Genomic DNA, 19,762 nt, shown 5'->3' on the forward strand with positions numbered 1-19,762 from the left:
ACACAGAATCTGAAGCAGGCTCCAGTCTCCAATCTGTCAGCATAGAGCCTGATGGGGCTCAAACTCACAAGCCATGAGATCATGACCTGAGCTGAAGTAGGACACTTAACCAACTGAGCCACCCAGCGGCCCCTGTGGTAATTTAAAAAAAGATTTTAAGACATGAAACTTCAAAAAAATTTCATGATGGGGCGGGCCAGTCTCTGCTAGATTTTTATAACCCTGGGAATATGCCTTTTACTCTTCTATTTTGGGATACCAAACTTCAGATATTAACTCTGAAGCATTGTAGGCATGTAGTATGTGAGTGTGTGTGTGTGTGTGTGTGTGTTGGCAGAAGGTTTGTCCATGAAGATTCTACAGGAAGAATTTTTGATGCAAAGCCATCAAACAAACATATTAAAATGTGTAATTTCTTCAGACTTTAGTATACCAGGGCTAGTAATAAACAATCCAGTTTACTTCTGAATTTTGGACTTTCTATTATCAAGATAGAACAATTTTAATACAGGAAGATAATGTTTCTTAAACTAGCAGCCAGTGTGCAGTTAAATGCATCACTGCCTTATTGAATTGCTTGTAACAGGAATATGGGAGTAATCTGTCCCACATGCAGCTAGAAATCTCTCTTGATAAGTCTAGATTTAAGACAATAGGATTTGAATGTTATTGTATTAACAAACAAGTAAAACCAATAGAGAATCACAGAATTAGCATTAGTAATTCTGCTTAAGGAATGTCCATGAGGATTTAAAAATCCCTTTAGCATGCTATAAGGCATGATTCTATGTTTTCTGTCACGGCTAACCACAATAAAGATTGCATGTGTTTCTTAATTTTTGCCAAAGGGAACAGATGGAGACCTAAATTTTGAGGGCTTTGCTTTTTAAGGAGTCCTTACTAGACAAATGATATATATATATATATATATATATATATATATATATATATAATAAAAGTAATCATTTTCCTTCCATATACAGCTAACTTACTATGAATTTAGCTGGTCTTTCTATTCCAGGACAGAAGTCTTTCTGGTCCACTCAGTTTTTTTAAGAAGAAGTCTGTGAGGGGTCAGTCGAGTCCAGAGAGCACTTCTGATCCTGAATAACTTCTCCTTTGGTGTATCCTTGGTTTCTGTAAAAGAAAGGGCCATGCACAAATCTCCAAACTCTTCCTCCCTTAAACAGGCTGTGATATTATTATAATAGGCAAGGGTCAGGATTGAAGCTTTCCAAATGCAGGTCAGAGAAACAGGTGACATCTCTTGCTTCTAGATTTGTTCAGCAAAGTTTGCATTGTATATTGAACATAAATATATACAATAAGAATATATCAATATTAGACAATTCCAGTCAAGCACTGCATTTTTGGTAGTTTCTCTTTCAAAAAATCTTTATTTATAGAATGGAAAAAATAGAAGAGAAAATGTAAAATGAATATGGTCCTTAAATCCTAGATTTCTGCAATGATTCCTGTTTCTCCAATGAAACAGAACAAAAGTGTTGAGAAAGTCTTTCTGCTCATTGTTGGCTAACACAAGTTAGTGATTTACTTGAAGTAAGCCTTGTGTTCTTATTTTGTTGTGTCTAGACAGCCAAATTCTTTGCTGCAATTCAAAGAATGTGCAGCCAGTGTTGATGACATAGTAAAGGAGGAAAAACAAATGTAATAAATTTCTAAATTATGCTTTTTAAACTATTTGAAAAAAATGAGGCCAGGAATAATTTTCATAAATAGTATACCCCCTCAATAATATGTCTAGAATATTCTAAAGTACAAAAAACAATTGTGGCCTGCAATCTGAAAGCCTTGGAGGATTTTATTTTACATAATTTTGAAACAAATGTGTGCATAGAAAACAGTTCTATGATTGACTAATGACATTAAAACAGTAGTACTTTAGCACGGGCAATGGGATCAGACAGTCGATTTGAGTTTTGTGGATTAAACCAAAGATTCTTGGTAAGAAACATTAGTGTATTATAAATACACTAGTATTTATAATAGATTATAAATCTGCAAGATGAAAGTAGAAAACCGTTAGTTGAGCAGGAGCTATATATTTGGGAAAAAAGATTTGAAGTTGCATACAACAGATGACATTAAAAATTCAGTTTACTTAAGAAAACTGTTACTGAAAAAAATGTTATTTGAAGAATTATAATACTATAGATGAGAATTTTTCTGCAATGATCCAGTAGCTTTATTATTTGTCACCTACATCAAGTAGAATAAGGCCATTTGAGAGAGCTGCAATGTGAAAACCTTAGTTCTAGCTCTGAGAAAGCAACCCATTAAATTCAACCTTTATGTTGACAAATCTTTTTCTGAAAAGTCAGGCTCTTTACGTACTCATCTGCCTGAGGAGACCTCTGACTTTTGCCTCAGGTCATTGTTCATAGAAGGAGTCACTAAAGGAAGTTCACCCTTCCTTAACATTCTGGTTTGATTATGGAGAGAAAAGATACGGATTTTTTTTTCCTTTTTGTATGTTTTGTAAGGTTCCTTGAGGTCACGGTGGAGAACTAGGCTGAGGTCAGAGATGAGTAGTGGAGGCAACTATTAAAATAATGGTGGTTGTAGTGAACAGCAATCCTTTCCAAATACCAGAGTATCTCCCAATACATGCCAGTATTTCAGTAATCCTTATAGGGAATCTTTAAGTAATGTTGAAAATTATGAATATGAAATCATTCATTGAACTTTGTTTTTACTTACTTGTTGAGCCCTAAAGGCTAAGAATTCTGCTTCTGTTGAAAATGTGTGCCCTCTTCCCCAGAGGAAGCAGTTTGGCCACTTTACAGGAATAGGTACAAGTATAGAGACAAATGCAAGATTAATGATTATAGTCATGCAGTTCAAAATATAAACTGCCATGCACTGATTGTAGCTTTAAAGAACAGGTATTCAGCAAAACATTTGCCTAAAATACTAGTAAAATACCAGCATGCCATGGAGAAATTGTTTATAACTTTCTGTTATAGAAAATTTCAAACCCATAAATGGAATAGTATAAAGGGTCCCCATATAGTCATCACCAAGCTTCTGTCATGATCTCAAACATTTTACCATTTTTACAGTAAATATTTCAATCTGTAGCTCCAAAATACAGATTAAAAATATTAACCATTATCATACTGAAAACTTAAAAAATAATTCAAAAGGAAATATTGAAGTGTCTTAACTTTAGATACTTCATTTGGCATAGGGAAATTATAATTTAGAGAAAAACATGAACTTTTCTCTGTTCTTTCCCTAGGTTCAATCCCATTGCAACAGAGATATATATATACCACATCTTCTTTATCCATTCATCCATCGATGGGCATTTAGGCTCTTTCCATACCTTGACTATTGTTGATAGTGCTGCTGTAAACATTGGGGTGCATGTGCCCTTTCAAAACAGTACACCTGTGTCCCTTGGATAAATACCTAGTAGTGCAATTGCTGGATCATAGGGTAGTTCTAGTTTTAATTTTTTGAGGAATCTCCATACTGTTTTCCAGAGTGGCAGCACCAGTTTGCATTCCCACCAGCAGTGCAAAAGAGATCCTCTTTCTCCACATCCTCGCCAACATCTGTTGTTGCTTGAGTTGTTCATGTTAGCCATTCTGACTGGTGTGAGGTGGTATCTCATTGTGGTTTTGATCTGTATTTCCCTGATGATGAGTGATGTTGAGCATTTTTTCATGTGTCTATTAGCCATCTGGATGTCTTCTTTGGAGAAGTATCTATTCACGTCTTTTGCCCATTTCTTCACTGGACTATTTGTTTTTTGAGTTGAGTTTGAGAAGTTCTTTATAGATTTTGGATACTAACCCTTTCTCTGATATGTCATTTGCAAATATCTTTTCCCATTCCCTTGGTTGCCTTTTAGTTTTGCTGATTATTTCCTTCACTGTGCAGAAACTTTTTATTTTGATGAGGTCCCAATAGTTCGTTTTTGCTTTTGTTTCCCTTGCCTCTGGAGACGTGTTGAGTAAGAAGTTGCTGCGGCCGAGGTCAAAGAAGTTTTGCCTGCTTTCTCCTCTAGGATTTTGATGGCTTCCTGTCTTACCTTTAGGTCTTTCATCCATTTTGAGTTTATTTTTTTGTATGGTGTAAGAAAGTGGTCCAGGTTCACTTTTCTGCATGTCACTGTCCAGTTTTCCCAGCACCATCAAATGATCATTTTATGAAAATAGAATAGAATATGGAATATATTTAAGATACCATCATCTGACACAGTGCCACTCACTTTGGAGTATAATGGGGATTTTAATGATTAATTTTAGCTCTCAGCATGGCCTGGCTATGGCACCCAGATATTTGATCAAACACTTGTCTAGATGCTGTGAAGTTGATTTTTTAAATGTGATTAATATCTAAATCAGTAGGCCTTGAATAAAGCCAATTATCCTCCATATTGTAGGTAGATCTCATCCAACCAGTTGAAGCCCTTAACAGAAAACTGGGATACCCTAAGAATGATTCTGACTTTAATTGCCTTCAGACTCAAGACTGCAACATCACCTCTTTCCTAGGTTTCCAGCCTTCCAGGGTACCCTGCAGATTTCAGACTTGCCAACCTCCACAATTGTGTGAGCCAATTTCTTAAAATAAATCTATCTCTATCTCTACTATCATCTGTATTTATCCATATATACTCACATATCCTGTGTCTCTGGAGACCTCTAGCACAGGGATAAAATAACTCTCTAGTGATGTAGAAAAACAATTGTAACATTGACCCTGAACAATGCAAGAATTAGGGGCACTGATCTCCTACACAGCTAAAAATTCATGTATAACTTTGGACTCCCCCAGAATATAACTACTAATAGCCTACTGTTGAATAGAAGCCTTACTGATAACATAAGCAGTTGATTAACACATATTTTGTATGTTATATGCATTATATACTATATGCTTACAATAAAGTAAGCTAAAGAAAAAAAATATTATTAAGAAAATCCTAAGGAGGAGAAAATACTTTTACAGCCCTTTAGCGTATTTATAGAAAAAAAAAGTCCACATATAAATGGACTCCTGCAGTTCAAAAGTATGTTGTTCAAAGGTCAGGTGTATTTAAACAATGTTGTACATCTTCACTGGGCTCTCAGAAAATTTGGAATCATAGGATCTTAGAATTGGAAAGGACTTAGGAGGCTTAATTTAGTCAAAATTTATACCTATGCATTGTTAAAAGTTATAATGACAAGGGTCAAATAATTCACATGTACTATATATAATCTTTACAACACTCAATATTTTCCAATTTTGTATATGAGTATATGTGGCTCAGAGAAGTCAATAACTTCTCCAAGATGACCTAGGTGGAAGTTACTAAGCCATCATTTGAATTCAATATTATTTGAATCCAAAGTCCATTGTCTTTCTGTCAGGTTAGATCGCTTTTCTTTAATACAGACCCTAAATTCTTGGACACTTTTGGTGATGTAGGATTTTTGTGGTGCAGAGGTCATTACATGGCAACTGGATGTATTTTTTAACATCTTTATTAGAAAGGTCTTCCATATTGAATCAGACTTTATCATGTGTTTTGTCCTTTATAGCTACATTTCATATTTGGAGCTAGCCATTTTTTTGTATTATTGGATTATTTTCTTTATTGAATTAAAGTTATACCATGTATAAAATAGCAATGTGTACACAGAGGGATTTAATGCATCATAATATATACAATTACCTTTGAAAAGTCAGGATGCAAGTTGCAATGATTATGAACATAAAATTTATATTGACACATTCTCCATAAGTGATTTATTTGGCTGTTTTAGTTCAAAGTCATTGTTTGAGAATCTGATGATTACTCTCTTTCACTTTATGGACCATCAAAATCACTTGGCCAGATATATGTAATAGGAGATGAAATTTCATTTGTGTATAATTTCCATTTGTCTGGTTTTGGTTGAGACACATTTTCTTAACTTACTTCCACATTGAGACCACTGAAGAGCTCATTGTTTCAATTATCTTCTTTGCTTTTGATTGAAGAATTGCTGGAGAATGTTGTAAGAGTCTCCAAATTTCTGTAGCATTCCTTCTTTTTTCTTAGAGGCCAACTTTATACTAACCGTGGATGCCTGACTCTGTAAATAGTGTAGTTCTTACATGATGGATGTGTGGAAGCCTTTTGTTCCTTTTGACACAAGAATTCCTATGCTCAAAAGCAAGGGACTTAAATTAGTTCTGGGCATAGTATTCTTCTTATTTTCACATTTCACCAAATCCTGACAGAGCTTCAGGAATATGCTTAATACTATTTCTATCTCCACCATCTTGGAAATATTTACTTTCCTCTATTTCATTACTCTTCCTCTTCTGGGCCTTGGAAATCTTAACTGTCACTGGTAAGGTAAAACCAGGGTGTTTCACTGACAATTTGTTTGGACATAAAGGTGTAAATTGAATCTCTAACTCAGGCTTTGGAGATGGAGTACTTTGATTATTTTCTGTTGATACTTCACAAGAGTCCAAGACTGCAGAACCATCCTCTACTCATTTCTAGAAATTTCAAAACTTGTTGTTTGAGGTTCAGTTTCACCTCTGATAAGATCCATTGAACTCCTATGGCTAGGCTTGATAACTAAAGTTTTTTCTTCTGTTTCAGAAGCCTCTGATGTGATCTTTTTAAGTTGTTCAATTTCATTATTTTTCTGTACGTTGCTAGAGATCAGTCCCTTCAGCTGTATTTCTAAAGCTGCAATAAGTTGATCCCATTCTTCTTGACATTTTTGAAGGTTACTATCTTTTTCTGCCAGTTGTGCTGTAAGTATTTCCACTTCATTTTGTTGCTTTACACAATGCTCTGTCTTCACCATCTTTTTTCATCTCTTTGTTTCATAGATTTTCAGCTTCTTGTGCTTCAGAAAACTAGTTATTTGATTCAAAGTATTCCCTTTTTGTTTTGTTTTTTAATGTTTTGACCTAAGAAACACTTTTCAGATTCCCTCCGTTTTGATTGTTTTTACTCATGCTCTTTGGCTAGCCATCCATTGGTAAGTGCCAGTAACTATTTCAAAAGTTTGACCCTAGTATTATCTGCCCAGACAACAATGGAATGTCCTTCCTTCTTGTTCTAGAAACTATGCTCTCTTAATGCAGTCTAAGATTTACTAGCTTTTTAATGTAGTCTCATGTCTCTTTTTTACAGATTCCTTTATAAAAACTAGTCTCTCGTCTTTGTACCTGTGTGGTTAATATTTGCAGGTTGTTGCATTTATCACATTAAAATTTATATTCTTAGTTTTAACCTAATGGTAAAGTCTACCAAAGTATTTACTGTTGTATAGTCTATCTTTTTCTTTAAAAAAATTTTTTTTTACATTTTTTATTTTTTGAGAGACATAGAGAGACAGAGCACAAGTTGGGGAGGGAAAGAGAGAGAAGGAGACACAGAATCTAAAGCAGGCCTCAGGCTCTAAGCTGTCAGCACAGAGCCTGATGCGGGGCTCGAACTCACAAACTGTGAGATCATGACCTGAGCTGAAGTCAGATGCTTAACGACTGAGCCACCCAGGCGCCCCTATTCTATCTTTTTCAATGCACAATTTCAGTAAGCACAATTTTGGCTCATTTGTATAAAGTTTAATTTCAGATGTAGAATATAAAATAGTACAGCAACATGATAATAGATAAGTTTAGTGAAAGTCATGAAAAATAAATAAAGTTTTGGGAATTACTTTCAATGAGGCCCTAGTTAAAAATCATTAGGAGTAAATACATTACTATGAGAAAAACCGAGAACCCCAAGGATTGATATTTGGGAAACAATTGCATGTAAACATGGGAAAAGCCCACTTCAGGTAGGGAAGAAAAAGAGCAAATTCTTTAAGGGTAAGAATCAGCCCTGTTCTGAAACATGGTAAGGGCTCACTGAATAGTTTTAGAAATGGAGTCAGTGCAAGAGACAAAGAAGGAAACATTAGAGAAGAAGGAAAATAAAAAAGAAATAGTACAACACTGCAAAAAAGTCCAATCTACACTGTTGAAACTGCAGATCAAAGAGAATGAAAAGTGAGAAGATACTACCAGATTTGGCAGTCATAAAAATGGTCACCAGTTATACCCGAGGTGGCAGTTCTGGCCTACTGTTTGGGATAGAAGTCAGATTGTGAGATGGGAAGCAGTGGCTTGGTGATAAGAATGCGGAGGTTGAGTACGAATTCCTTCTTGTACAAGTTAGTGTTTTACAAGAACTATAGGCTGGTGGTTCTACTGAATAGGTAGAACCAAGCGTTTTTGTAGTTAGGGAAGATTCACTGGCAGAGGACAGAAAACCTGGGAAGAGAGGGAATAATTAACGGCACACAATCGTGGATAAAGCAGCAAGGATTTTATGCAGAACTGAGTTGAATTTGTGTATTTTGTTAAGAAGGATGAACATGTTTCTGTAGACTGAGTCACCAGGGAAAGCAAGTAGGCTGGGTTATCATTCTGTCTAACACTGAGGTAGAGATTAAGTTATTATCAGATAGAGGGGATAAAAGTGATTAAACTCAGTTCAGGAAGACTTCAGTAGCTCAATAACAAAGCAGCACTGATGAGGGTGTAGTCATGGTTGTCGCAAAGTATGTTGAAATCGCACTGGCAGGTGTATTAATTTGCTAGGCCTGCCATGATGAAGTACCACAGACTGGAGGGCTTACACAAAAGACATTTATTTTCTCACAGCCTGGAGGCTGGAAGTCCAAGATGAAAGTGTTGCTAGGTCTGGTTCCTTCTAAGGTCTCGCTCCTTACCTCATAGATGGTTGTCTTCTGTGTCTTCATATGTTTTTTTTTTTTTTTTTTTTCCTCTGTGCATGTCTGTATCCTAATTTGCTCTTCTTATAAAGATACAAGTCATTTTGGACTAGGGCCACTCACTACCCCATAAGCTCATTTTACCTTGATTACCTCTTTAAAGGCCCTATCTCCAAGTAAAGTCATGGCCTGGGGCACTAGGGGTTGTGACTTCAACATATGAATTTTGGGGCAGGGAGGAGTAGTAGAGGGATACAATTCAACCTCTAACAAGAAGAATGTAGTCAAAACAGACAAAAGAATTCAAGTTATTTTCTTAGAGTTGAATATGTTGTAATGAGTAGAACTTCTCAAAATTTAGTGTGGAGTAGGGACGTCTGGGTGGCTCAGTAGGTTAAATGTCTGACTTTGGCTCAGGTCATGATCTCACAGCTCCTGTGTTCAAGCCCCGCATTGGGCTCTGTGCTGACAGCTCAGAGCCTGGAGTCTGCTTTGGATTCTGTGTCTTCCTCTCTCTGTATCCTTCCCCTGCTCACACTCTTTCTTGCTCTCTCTTGAAAATAAATAAAAACATTAAAAAAAAAAATTAGTGTTGAGTAAGCAGAATCATGGCTTCCAAAAATGTCTACATCATAATCCCTGGGAATATAAATATATTACTTTATATGACAAAAAGGATTTTTCTGACGCAATTTAGTTAAGGATTCCAAAGTGGCAAGATTATCCTACATAATCCAAATAAGCCTAATATAATCATGCTAGCCCTCAAAGGTGGAGAACTTTTCCCTACTGAGTTTAGGGTTAGAGAGAGACATGATTCTGGAAAGTCAGAGAGATGCAACACTGTTGGCTTTCAAGATGGAGAAAGGAAGCCATGAGCCAAAGAATGCAGGCTGCTTCTAAAGCTAGAAGAGGCAAGGAAATAGATCCTTTCCACAGCCTTGAGAAGGGACTGAGCCCTGTTGACAGCCTTGTTGATTTTAGACCAGTGAGACCTGTGTCACACTTCTGACCCACAGAACCATAACATAATAATTTTGTTTTAAGTCACTAAGTTTGTAGTAATTTGTTACAACAGAAATAAAAAGGTGCCATCCTGTGGGTAAGAGTCATGTGGAAGTCTATTTGAAATGCTGACTCTGGGGGCGGCTGGGTAGCTCAGTCGGTTGAGCAGATGACTTTGGCTCAGGTCATGATCTCATGGCTCCTGGGTTCAAGCCCTGCATCAGGCTCTGTGCTAAGAGCTCAGAGCCTGGAGCCTGCTTTGGATTCTGTGTCTCTGTTTCTCTCTGCCCTTCCCACCCTCCCTCCCTTTCTCCCTCTGTCTCTCAAAAATAAATAAACATTAAAAAATATTTAAAATAACATGCTGACTCTAGTTCAGTAGGTTTGGAGTGGGACCTAAAAATCTGCATTATTGACCAGTTCTCCAGGGATACCAGTGCTGCAGGACTGTGGAGCACACTTTGGGTAGTAAAGCTTGAGAAATCTAGCCTCATCAAATCTCCTCATGTCATAGATAAAGGATTGAAGTTTAAGAAGAATTCATGGATACTGGTAGAACTGTCTTCAACTCCCAGCCTACTACAGTGTAACAGTACTTTGGAAAAAAAAAAAAAGGAGCCCATCAGGGAATAACAAGCAAGAAGAAATGCCAGAGTTTGGAAAATTTGACTCCAGAGACCCTGTATGTTAATGGTGCCTGTGAGGTGTCCTGGTTGACATGTAGCTAATACAAATTGTTAATTATCAGCACTTTGTAAACTAACAGCTGTTTGCTATGTGCAACAGGATCATAGCCCTCTTGGGTCCCAGGAGTTTCTAACTTCCTAGGTGTCAGCAAGTTTGAGAGAAAAATTTCAGGGCAAATGGGCATTTTGTTGTGACAATTTAGCAGGAGGCAGCTCTAAAGCTGTAGATCATCTGCAAACTCAGAACTGTAAACATGGAGGGAGTATTTCCAGTGACCCAAAGGGCATGTTTTGTGTTTATCTTGTTGCCGGAGGCACTCTGTAATTATGTGAGAGCATAATGTCAGCTGATCTGCTGGCAAAAGTGAGGAAAACTGTCAGGCTTATTAAAGAGGATAAAGAGCTGACACACAACATAACTGACATCTAAGGTGAGAATCAGACAGGAAAAGATTCTAAGAATGTGGCAGGGACTCATAAGGAGAAGGGGGTGAGCAGAACATCATAAGGAAGAATTTGGAGACCCTGGATAAACAAAGATTTCTGGAAACTTCCCACTCTACAGAATAGAAAGATTTATAGGCACCAGAACCAGGGTTCCCAAATGACTTCATACATGAGTACCACACGGATAACTTGCTAAAATGCCCGCTCCTCAGATCCAACTCCAGAGGTTCTTTTCAATTTCTTATCATACATACAAAAGTAGAGAGTGTAGTATACTGTGAGAAATAAGCCCACCTACCCAATCAAAGGAAGGACGCAGGGGCTTGGAGTGCAGTGAAGTGAGGCTTTAAACAACGTTCCTGCAAGAGTGGGTGTCTGCTGGACAGGCACACTTAGGGCAGTTACAGCAGACAATTTATTTCCTAGCATGCACATCCCTCCCCTGGTTCCTTATTGGCTGAGTACTACAGAGGTTATAGCCTTACCTGGATGTTGCTCATGCCCATATAAGGCAGAAAATAGTCTGACTGAAACAAATGTACATTCCCTGAGGTGACACAGAGATTTTCAGTTCTCCTCCCCTTTGTTCTTTGGCACATGCTCTTTGCAAAGCCCACAAAAATAAGCCTGTGAAATGGAGAGGGAAGGACCAGGAAGTGAAGTGTCTAAGGATTTGGGACTCCATTGTGGCAGGGATGGGGCGAGGAGGGTTCCTACATATTTCCAGTAGGTTATAAACCTACTGTTAACTAGACAGCACAGCTTTTTTTTGGTATTTCTGAAAATGAATCATTTCCCTTACTTCTCATAATACTGACCTCTCACACACACATCCCCAGACTCAATGAAGATCAATGCACAACCAATCTGCCTGCATTTATTCCATCTGCTTAATGCCTTCCTTCTCATCTTTTCTCCTTCACTAGACTATACCGATGCCAATCCCAGTCATCAGGGAAAAACATTTCCAGTATAGAGCAGAAAAAGCACAGAACACAGGGACAGAGGATTCCTGGTACCTTTGAGCAACACTACAGAGGTCTATGTAGGTGGGACGGAGGGAACAGGGGGCAGTTGGTAAGGGATGAAATCAGAGACATAACAAGGCAAAGAGATGTAACAGACACACTACTTAAGTCCTTGCAGCTCATTGCAACAGCTTTGGCTTTTAGTCTGGAAACTTCAGAGCAGAAGGGACCAGTAATTGTGTAAAGCTAAAATTGAAAAGGCAAAGGAGCCCATAGGAAAGTAGCTTTCTGGTAGGAGCTATAGTCAGAAGGAGTCAAGAATGCAGCTATGGCCAAGAACTTTGTTCCAAATTTGGGGGGCAGTAGCAGAACTATTACCCTGATCCCCATGGTAATAGTAATCAATGTCCCCGATGAATGGAGTGACCTCTGCCTCTTGGTTCAGTAATAGGAGAAGTCTTAATGATCAGAGGGCTGTCTCAGCTCTCAGTTACATGGAACATGACTACCTTCCTCACTGGAAGCATTTCTCCCTTGGTAACTAGCACCTTCAAATCACCAAGTCCAAGGCTGTGGGACAGACACCAAAAAAAATCCCTTAAGTGAGTTATTAGGTGTAATAGTGAAAGGGATCTCTCCCACTCCCACTTATTGGCTCTTGAACCTATATAATTTGGTGATGTAGGGAATGGCATTTCTTAGTCCCAATTTCACCAATGTGATACGGCACTCATTTTTTCTTGGCTTCTATCCAACAAATCTGGGCAGAAATTTGGGGGGGAGGGGCAGAAAATGGTTCTTGGTTTCCCATGATCTGTTAGTCTTATCACTCCCCTGTGGTTAAATATCATATGGGGTTTCCCTTGGAAGAGGAGAACAGAAAATTTCAGGGCAATACCTTTTCCTGTCTTCATGAGGCTACTTCCTGAAAAGCACCACTTTTCTTGTATGTAATGGTAAGCAGTTCAGCTTTTTCTGTTAAAAGGCTCTGAAATGAGTCAGAACCTGTTAAATTAACCTAAAGTCCACTTTGTTCTCTAGGTCAGAGGTTCAGCATCAGGGGGATTTTGTTCTCTAGGGGATATTTGGCAATGTGTAGAGACAATTTTAGTAGTCACAACTGGGGGAGGGGGCAAGATAGAGCTACAGATATCTAGTGGCTGAAGGTCAGGGATTCTGCTAAACATCTTACAATGCATGGGACATTATCCGTAAAAGAATTATCTGCTCAAAATGTCAATAGTACTGAGGATGAGAAATCCCGCCCTAGGCTGAAGAATTCACTACTTATTTGATTTCTTTTCTTAAACTTTGCCTAGTCATGCTGTCCAATGTAATTTATCTGAGACCAGGCAATGAGCCTGAATGATAAAATAAAATTTATATAAGTAAGACAATGCCAGCAATATACATCTGCTTCAAGTTTGAGCAATATAACTCCTCCTATTATTGTATTTTTAGGGAGAAACTAAAGCCACAAATTAAATCCTTTAATCATTTATAGTCAAACTTTCAGAAATTAAAGGTCATGGTTACTTTTTGCTCTGTCTCAGCCAGAGAAGTCTCAGTCAGATGCATGTGTATGTTTGGCGTTCCTTCTGCAGCTGAAGCATCCTTCACTAGGTATATAGCTCTTTCTGTACATTAGCTGAAATTAGTTGCATTAATCCACCTCACTCTTCCCATGTGCTCTTTTATAAAGAATCTGAACAGTTAATAGGGCCCATAAGCCTATCATAGTCTCAGCCAAACTCCCATACACATCAGCAAATCTCTAGTATCCAATAAAGAGTAAAATAGTCATATTATTATACACACCCAAGGACCCCCAATGGACAGAATTACTAGTTTCTAAGTGAAAGCAAGTCTATCACAAACTGAAAAATCTTTTTGACTTCATTCTTAGCATTCATTCCTGGTTAGTTTATGCCAGTTGTCCAAAATCACCCACCTGTGACTTGAAATTTGATAGGGAAACATCTTCCACAAAGATGTTTACTATGTCTTTGTATTTGTCATGAAGAATAATCCCCTGATCCAACTGCTATCTTTTTTAGAGTGGTCTGTGAGCAAAATTAGACGCACCCAGGAAACTGGGTGCTATCCTGATCCATCAGACCCTTATCTGAGGTTCCTTCTTCCATCTTGCATATTTAAAAATCTTCTTTCCCAGTTTTTTTAATCTTGTGTCCCTGGCCTTCCTGAATCATAGATTCAACTGTGCAGTGGCACAATCTTCACACTGTCCTTGGAGCAGGGAGCCACCCCTCCTTCATAGCACATTTCATACTCAGACATTCTCCACATCACACTCCTTCTAGTTTCTGCATGTTTCCTCGCCATCTGCTGCCATCACCTATTCCTCTGGAAATCCTCAGGCTCCTGCTACACACCTTCCCTGGCATCACCTGCTATCACCTGCCCATGCACTGGGGTGCCAAATGCATCTTCTGCATTTTGTTTTGCGTTTCTTTCCCCTTAAATTTCAACATTTGACCTTTCTTTTTGAAACTTCATATTATATTTGCTCTTAATTCATAAATATTATTATATTACTTTTTGGAGTGTTTCTGATCCCCAAAAAACTTTGGAAAACTTTGTTTATGACTTTTCTAATGCCTGTTTTTTATTTTATTTTTTTGCTTTTATCACGGAGGCAAGCCCTTGATAGTGAAATCTTATTTTGCTGGCTTAGAACATACATGAATGTTTGCAACTTGTTGAGACTCCAATTTCTCTATGTTCTGTCAGTTTTGCCCCCCCTGAGATATTTGCAGATGTGCAGTTTAAAACTATAAGCTAGGAACAAAAGATTTAAGTTGGTTAGGAAGGTGTAGTGATTGTCATATTAAATTCATAGCAGGAATGTATTGGAATTAACCCTTGCCATGGGCACATTATAAGACAGATATAAATAAGGAAAGGTCAAGAGTGACATGTATTGTAACTAATGTTTTATAGGAACAGTACTGTCTTGTTTTGGCATATTTGTTTAGATAGATGTGGACATAGCAGTTAAAATAAGAGAAATAGAGAATTGTATACTGATTTTTATTGCCACCCATGTTATTTTTGTATCATACTGAAAACTACTGGTGAAAATTTCTCATGCTTCTGTTTATTCAACAACTTCTTGGGTGTTCTGAATATCTATTTATTTGGGGGCAATGTTCACAGCTAAGACAATAGGGCATGGGTAATCTATTGAAGATGAGATCATTTTTAAAACACTTTCTTCAAGGACTTATTTGGTCATCTTTATTTGTTCCTTCTTTTCTAGTAGAATATATATTGATATTTGCTTAAAATTCTTATTCAAGTAAATAACATATAGAAGATGTCTCTTGCATCAGTTAGGTATACCAATATATGAGAAGATATTTTAATAAAATAAAAAAGAAAACATTTTTCATTGTAGAACTCAAGAGGAGAGATAAATATTTGTTTATAACTCTTACAGAACCAACACTCATCTTGTAGCTTTGGTTATTTGGGACATGGGCAAGATAAAGAAGGAGAAGACTAATGCTTTCTTAGGATACTTTCGGATGAAGTATGTGAATATCAATTTAATCTGACTAAACAATAAAGGATTTTAATGGCTTACATAACTATAAATCCAGAGGTAGGATTTAGGTTTAGTTTGATTAGGGTTCTAGCAATATTTCTCTGCTTTTCTCTCAGCATTGTCCATGTCAGATTTGCCCTCAAGTTGCCACACCTCATGTTGTCAAGATGGCTGCCAACAGTTGCTAGGATAAGGTGCTTCATGTTCACATTCCGTGAAAGGTAGAGAGAACAATTTTCCATTATACTGTCTTTAAGAGTAAAAAGGGAGTGCCTGGGTGGCTCAGTTGGTTGAGCATCGGACTCTTGATTTCAGCTCAGGTCATGATCTCACAGTTTCATGAGATCAAGCTCCATATTGGGCTCAGCACAGACAGTGTGGAGACTATTTGGGATTTTCTCTCTCCCCCTCTCTCTGTATCTCCCTTGCTCATTCTCTCTCTCTCTCTCTCTCTCAAAATAAATAAATACAATTTTGAAAAAGAAAGAGTAAAAAGGGATATTTTCTAGAAGAGTTCAGCAACCTTCTCCTCATATTTGAATTGCAGGAATCAGCCCATTCTGAACAAGTCACTTGGCAAGAGAAATAGGATTATTCTTAGCTGGAGCAGACCCATCTCTTGAATTAAGACTAATTCCCCAAATTGAAGTTACTAAATGGGGATGAGTGGAAATGGATGTTAGGGAGGCAATAACGATATTTACTAAAAGTATGACTCATGTCATAGAAATATAAAAGGACTATTTTTATATTTATTTATTATTTTTTATAATTTATTTATTTTTTAATTTACATCGAGTTAGTTAGCATATAGTGCAACAATGATTTCAAGAGTAGGTTCCTAGGGGCGCCTGGGTGGCTCAGTTGGTTAAGTGGCCCACTTCTGCTCAGGTCATGATGTCACCTTTGGACCCTGTATCAGGCTCTGTGCTGACAGCTCAGAGCCTGGAGCCTGTTTCAGATTCTGTGTCTCCTTCTCTCTGACCCTCCCCCATTCATACTCTATCTCTCTCTGTCTCAAAAATAAATAAACGTTAAAAAAAAAAAGAGTAGTTTCCTTAATGTCCCTTACCCATTTAGCCCATCCCCCCTCCCACAACCCCTCCAGTAACCCTCTGTGTGTTCTCTATATTTAAGAGTCTCTTATGTTTGTCCCCCTCCTTGATTTTACATTATTTTTGCTTTCCTTCCCTTATGTTCATCTTTTTTGTATCTTAAAGTCCTCATATGAGTGAAGTCATATGATATTTGTCTTTCTCTGACTAACTAATTTCACTTAGCATAGTACCCTCTAGTTCCATCCATGTAGTTGGCAAGATTTCATTCTTTTTGATTGCTGAGTAATACTCCATTGTGTGTGTGTGTGTGTGTGTGTGTGTATCAAATGCAATAAAAAAGAATATATATATATATATATATATATATATATATATATGTATATACATCACATCTTCTTTATCCATTCATCCATTGATGGACATTTAGGCTCTTTCCATACCTTGACTATTGTTGATAGTTCTGCTATAAACAATGGGGTGCATGTGCCCTTTCAAAATAGCACATCTGTATCCCTTGGATAGATACCTAGTAGTGCAATTGCTGGGCCATAGGGTAGTTCTAGTTTTAATTTTTTCAGGAACCTCCATACTGTTTTCCAGAGTGGCAGCACCAGTTTGCATTCCCACCAGCAGTGCAAAAGACATCTTCTTTCTCTGCAGTAAAAGGACTAATTTTTATTCCAGGAAGACTCTTCATTGAAAAAAGCAACTTCTTTCTTATGAGTCTATAGAAGAGAAGTGCTAGCTTAATCTATTCCTTTTAGTAATTTTAGTTTTTTTAGCTTCAGAGGAAACGGTAGTCAGTCTTAATGTTTTCAATAAGATCTTCATTCTGCCTTAAAAATTAGAAGTCAGGGGCTCCTGGGTGGCTCAGTCAGTTGGGCGTCTGCCCGACTTCGGCTCAGGTCATGATCTCGCGGTCCGTGAGTTCGAGCCCTGCATCGGGCTCTGGGCTGACAACTCAGAGCCTGGAGCCTGTTTCGGATTCTGTGTCTCCTTCTCTCTCTGCCCCTCCCCTGCTCATGCTCTGTCTCTCTCTGTCTCAAAAATAAAGAAGTCAGATCTGACATGGTAGCCAGTGAGCCCTCAGGAGCCACTGTATTCATGACTCCAAGAAATGGAGAGGCCCACTGCTTATTGAGAGAGTGTGCACTTCTGGGGATCGAGGATCTGTTGTTGTAAATGATGTAATTGTTTCTACTTCTGAGCTAAGCTCCTTGTAAGAAGACTATACACCTCTACCCCACTGAGTCAGGTTTGCCATGTAAGTAACAAAATATATGGTAATAGAATGTGAGTGGAAATGACATATGTCACATCTGAGCAAAAGCTTTAAGAGGCGTTATATAATTCTGTAAAACCTTTTTTTTTCCTCTACCTGAAAAATGGCACACTCCAAATAAGGCTTCTTCAAGCTAGGTCTTAGAACGAGCAGACACATATTGTAAAATAGCAGCCAACCAAAGTGAATGAGGAGTAAACCTTTGTTAGTATAATCCAGAGATGTGGGAGAGTTTGTGTGCTACTGTAGCATAATTTATAAAAGCTGAGTTTTATTATTTTTTGAAAAATCTTCCAGTTTTTTTTTTAATTTAATTTAATTTAATTTAATTTAATTTAATTTAATTTAACGTAACTTAATAGAGTGAGAGAGAGGGGCAGAAATAGAGGGAGAGAGAATCTCAGACAGGATCCACACCCAGCACGGAACATTACACAGGGCTCGATTCCACAACCCTGGGATCATGACCTGAGTCCCAAACATGAATCAGATGCTCAACTGACTGAGCCACCCAGGTGACCCACAAAAGCTAAGATTAAAAAAAAAAATTAAGTGTTTATTTATTCTTGGAGAAAGAGCACAAGAAAAAGAAGGACAGAGAGTAAAGGAGACAGAGATTCTGAAGCAAGCTCCATGCTGTCAGCACAAAGCCAGATGTGGGCCTTGGACGCACGAACAGTCAGATCATGACCTGAGCCGAAGTCAGACAATCAATTGAGCCACCCAGGCACAACAAAAGCTCAGTTTTAATATCAGTTCAGCTACAAGAAAAAAAAAATCTGTGTTATCTTGGATAAGTCAACTAAGCTTCTCAGACATAGTTTTAATCTATAAAATAAAATTTAAAAAAGGTCTTTAGACTTTATCTATAATGCTTAACAATGTGACTACTAAACCCAGTCTCTTAAAGCGTTGCCAATTGATTAAGTTGTATAATATAGGTAATAATGATGCATTTTCTTTCTTTATTTTATTTAATTTTAATTTAATTTTATTATTTAATTAAAAAAATTTTTTTAAGAAGGCTCCACACTCAGTGTGGGACTCAAACCCTGAGATCAAGAGTTGCTTGCTCTACCAACTCAGCCAGCCAGGTGCCCCTATTTTCCCTTTTTTAAATAATTAAAGGCATTTATAACTTTCATTCAGCATGAGATAAATCATGCTCTCATAATAAAGTATGTGATTCTTGCCAAAAGAAGCATTTTAGTTTGCCTAAACTACGCCTTTATAAATAAATATATATTTCTGAGTCTTTTTTTAAAAAGTTTATTTATTTTTGAGAAAGACAGAGAGAGAGAGGGAGAGAGGAAAGATGAGAGAGAGAGGGAGACAGAGAACCTCAAGCAGGCTCTGTGCTGTCAGTGCAGAGATCAATGCGGGGTTCAAACTCACGAACCATGAGATCATAACCTGAGCCAAAATCAAGAGTCAGTCGCTTAACTGACTGAGCCACCAAGGTGCCCCTGAGTCTTTTTAATATACAGAAAATAGCTAACTCCCTATCTTTTTAGAACTCCCTAGTGGAATCTAAAATGCTCCATTTTAGTTCTTTTCTAACACATTCTATTTTGTATTATCTCTCTCTCTCTCTTTTTGACTACTTTGAGTACATGATCCAATAAATGTTTAATTTAAATGTAAGGATGGTTAAATTGCTACAGTTCTAGAGATTTTTTAAGTACAGACTTTTCTAGCATTATGTAACAAAATAAGGAGAAATTGAATTTTTTTTCAGAAAAACAGGAAAACAAGCAACACAAGTTACAAAGTAATTATAGCAGTACACATATACTTCCTCATACACACATCCCAAACTTTTGTTAATGGATCTCCCACTAATCTTGTCCTGCAGTTATGTTTCGATTTTTTTTTACAGTGTTTAAAAAAAGGTATTTAATGAAGAGAAAAAAATGGCCTATGAAAACCAATTCTAAGTGGGACATGAACTAAGATTCTTTATTTGTTTATTTTTATTATTATTTTTTTAATGTTTAT

The 19,762-nt window shown here is 37.4% G+C and overlaps 1 pseudogene; it reads right to left on the reverse strand.

The window, feature by feature from the left end:
* Nucleotides 1-5,766: 5,766 nt before the first annotated feature.
* Nucleotides 5,767-11,388, reverse strand: LOC122220752 (annotated as a pseudogene).
* Nucleotides 11,389-19,762: the final 8,374 nt, after the last annotated feature.

Source organism: Panthera leo, chromosome B2, assembly GCF_018350215.1.
Source record: "Panthera leo isolate Ple1 chromosome B2, P.leo_Ple1_pat1.1, whole genome shotgun sequence".
NCBI lineage: Eukaryota > Metazoa > Chordata > Mammalia > Carnivora > Felidae > Panthera > Panthera leo.